This window comes from Rousettus aegyptiacus, unplaced genomic scaffold (assembly GCF_014176215.1).
Source record: "Rousettus aegyptiacus isolate mRouAeg1 unplaced genomic scaffold, mRouAeg1.p scaffold_m13_p_8, whole genome shotgun sequence".
Lineage (NCBI taxonomy): Eukaryota > Metazoa > Chordata > Mammalia > Chiroptera > Pteropodidae > Rousettus > Rousettus aegyptiacus.
The window spans coordinates 1,860,094-1,864,033 of NW_023416311.1; the positions used below are offsets into that span (position 1 = coordinate 1,860,094).

Here is a 3,940-nt window from a genome sequence, read left to right on the forward strand (position 1 = left end):
ATGGTCGTCGAGTGAATGGATGTGGCCAAGTGGCTGAATCCAGCGAAACTAGAGAGACACGTTCCCTCCGGTTCCATTCTCAGTGACCAGATGTGCGTCTGTCGTTCGAAGGAGCTAAAGGTTAGAGAACTGGTTTCCTTTGGGCATTTATATTACTTCCGAATTTTCTGCTGATACAACCAAGGCTTCAATTAAGCATTCTATTTTTTTTTTTTTTAATTTTTTTTACATCTATAGCACCTGGTCTTCCCAGATGGTCTCCCATCCAAGTACTAACCAGGCCTGCCCCTGCTTAGCTTCCTAGGTCAGATATCATCGGGCTTGTTCAGGGTGGCATGGCCATAGACCAATTAAGCGTTCTAATAGCCAGATGTTTGTGCGCATTTATGATCGCTGATGGGTCAAAACATATGCACAATATTGTGGTTTTAATATCTTCCCGGGAAGATACTAACTGTTCTAAAAATGTGCTATATGGGAATGCTGACTTCCCTGAGCACCTGACGATACCAGAATAATCTGTGCTGATTTAATAGCTGGGAATGGTTTGTTATTGCTTTATTTGCATTTATTTGCTTATGAATGAGGTAGAGTATTTTTATTAGTTGCTTCTGTTTCTTTTAGAAATTTATATTTCATGCCCAGTAACCATTTTTCTATTGGAACAGTTGATTTTTATTGTATTGATCTATAAAAGCTCTTTATATATTAGGTGTAAATGATTCACACCAGTTTTTTAAATTTTGTCTTTTTAAAAATGTGTTTTGGGACACATCAGTAAGTTTTTATTCGGTGACATTTATGAGTCCTTTATTTTGTGGCATCTGTCTTTTAAATTAGAAAGTCCTTTTCCATTTTCAACATTATATGTTCGTTTTTTCAACCTTTTACCTAGGGAAGTGATTGACCTACAGAGGTCTTTCTATTAACTTTGGCAGCTGACATACGGATTTATCTGAATTAGTAATGTTTTGGCCAAGCATAGTTGAAATCTCATCATGCGGAATCATACTTGGTTCTTCAGCAGATTCACACTGATAGATTTTTAACTAAAACCTGCTTTTTCTACCCAAGAGGCTAGAGACTTCCTCCCTCTTCCAGTGATGCGTATCCTGAGCTAAGCCCCGGGAATGAGGAGGGTCCTTGGCGTTCAGCCTTGGCCATGGGTGCTGGGGGCAGAACTGGGTCTGTGATGTCGTTGGACGGCAGGCCGTAGGTCAGACAAGTAATCGATGGTGAGGGTCCTAAAGGAAGTGGGGTGTCTGACCACCCACGCACAGCGTTGGAGTCTTAACAGCGACCACGTGACCGAATCCTCTTCATCACTCCTCGGTGCAGACATCGTGACCCACTTTTTGAAAATGAGGGAACTAAGCCTCAGGCTCGTGTGACTTTGACGCCCTTCCCGTCGCCCCGCCGTGCAGCCGGCGGCGTCTCGCTCTGCACACAGGTGCAGCCGCGGTCTGGGCTGCGGGCCGGCAGGCGGCGTTGGCTGCCGCACAGCCGGCCACGGGCCCGGCTTCTGCTGAGATGCCGCGTGAGCACCTCTCGGCCGCCGTGGTGGACGGAGCATGGAGGTGCCAGTGTGAGCTTCACGGACGTGGCCGATGGGCAGAGACGCACTGTCAGCTGCCCTGGCCTGTAACTGCCCACCGAGTTTCCTGCTAGAACTTTCCATCTCTCTGCATTTTCTCATGTAGGGACGGGGCCACCTTGTGTCAACCTGCACTGCTTGTAGCAAGTTTGCTCGGATCGCCCCCTTCCTTTAGCTGCAGGGTTTCTGTGATTGGTCTTGTCCCTCGTCCCTCAGGGAGCACCCAGAGGGGGGCCCAGCCTCCTCCTCAGCGCCGGGCACTGGAAGGGCTCTGGTGTATTGGCCGCTCTCCCAGCGCCTGGTTGGCGTTCGCGGAGGGAGACAGAAAGTCCGCCACCTCCATCCACGGGAGCTGGCGGCACGGAAGCTGCGTCTCTGCAAACGCGGGTGAATCCTGGCGTGCCGCGGCGTGTGCTGAGCGCTTGCTGGGTGCCCAGGGCCAGTCCAGAACCTGCAGCACATCAAGTGAGCAGCAGCTTTCCACGCCGTGAACGCCCCAGTTCGAGAAAGAACCTGCCCGGGAGCTCACGCTCTACCCGGACAGTGGGGATACAGTGGAGGGGGTACGGGGTCCCAAAGGGGAGGGGGTGGGATGGGCGCGCAGCACCCCGTAGGCCAGCATAGGGCTTCGGGCCACGGGGGCGGCACGATCTGACACATTTTTTATTAGCATCTGATGGCGGCTGGGTTGAGAATAGACTGTTGAGCTGGAAGAGAGGCAGCGGGGTCTGCGAGGAATCCAGTGGAAGAGTTCTAGGGTGACGGCGGCTCAGGCCACGGTGACAGGAATAAAAGTGGGGAGTCGCTGGCTTCGGATGTCGTCTGAGGGTAGAGCCAGAGGCACTTTCCAGTGCATTGGGTGTGGGACGCAAAAGAAGGGGAGCAGCAAGGCCGGCCCAGCATGTCACCAACGGGGCCACCTGTATGTGGAGTGGGGACTGCGGCATGTTTGGAGTGGAGAGATGGGGGGCTCAGTGCAGACATCTGAAGGCTTCTTACGCCTCTCATCATGTCTCCCCTCGATTAATCGTGGGGTGCAGCTTGAGGCAACGGGAGCTGAGACGACTCAGAAGGGAACCGTGGACCTGTGGCATGGCAGCTGCAAGGCCGCTGGGATCGGAAGGTCAGCGAGGTGTCCTGAGACTCGCGCTATCTCTGTCCTCTCTCCATAGCACCCGAGGGACTCCTTGCTTCTAAAAGCTAAGACATAGCAAGGGTGTCATTGATGGAGCAAGTGCAGACTGGGTGGGATGGGGGACAGATGACCAAGACGGGGCCTCAGGCACAGGGACTAAGGCTCAGATCCAGGTGTGGACACGGCGGTCTCCTCTTGGTCGAGGTCAGGGGCCCTCTAGAGCTTGCCCTCCTCTGGGCGACCCCCGCTCTTGGCATACCAGAGGCGACAGCCCTGCCCCCATGCAGTTGGGCAGGGCCATATGATTCATTCTACACAGTGGACCAGAATGGAAGCGACATGTCACTTTTAGGCCAAAGCTTTTAATTGTCACAGTGACTCTGTCCCTCTCTCTCTCCTGCTGCGGTGACCAAGGAGGTCTCGTGTTCTAGATGGCTTAGCAACAAGGTGTCAGAACCTCTGTCATCCAGGGCCCCTAAGTGACTCTATGGAGCAGAACCCCCCAGTCACCCTGATACATGTGTACCCTGAGAAGAAAATAGAGCTTGTCACGTTAAGCCACTGAGATTTCAGAGTTAATATGTCACAACAGCAAAAACAAGACTGTCTTGATGAAAAATACCTCTTAAAGTCAGAAGCAAATTACCCCTTCTTCTATTTCCTCTTTCGTCTCTTATCTTTTTAAGAAACATAAAAACCGTCAAGTCTTGTGATACCCCTGGGAATGCTCCCAGCCGTCCTTGGGGACTGAGCTCTGGGCGAGGCCTTCCCCGACTCCCCAGCCTCGTTAGAGTCCTCACCACACTGTACTCAAATCCTTGGTAAGCGCCTTTCTCTCCCGCTAGACTGTGTCAGAAGCCTCCTGTCTTTCCCTCTTAGGAATCGGGGGGCGGGAGGAATACACCGCAGGAAGGGTAAATGCGGGGGGAAGGCAGCTGCCCTGCGTCTCTCTCCCACCTCACCTGCAGCGTTTTTAGTTAAGGAGCCTTCGACTGCGGGTAATGGAAACCTACACTTGCTAGTTGACGTGAAAAAAAAAAAAAAAAAAAAAGGAAATTTATTGGAAGGATGTAGTAGTTCCTGGAGTCCAAGGGAAAGATGGAGCAGCGGTTCGAGGAGCTGCAGGAACCAGGACAGCCCCAGAGGTCTCACTCGGCGACCGTCACTGCCCACTGCTGCTCTGCCAGGGCTCGTCGCAGCTTCCAGCGCCC

At 52.3% G+C, this 3,940-nt stretch overlaps 1 pseudogene; it reads right to left on the reverse strand.

Moving 5' to 3' along the window:
* Positions 1 to 228: 228 nt before the first annotated feature.
* Positions 229 to 347, reverse strand: LOC118607646 (annotated as a pseudogene).
* Positions 348 to 3,940: the final 3,593 nt, after the last annotated feature.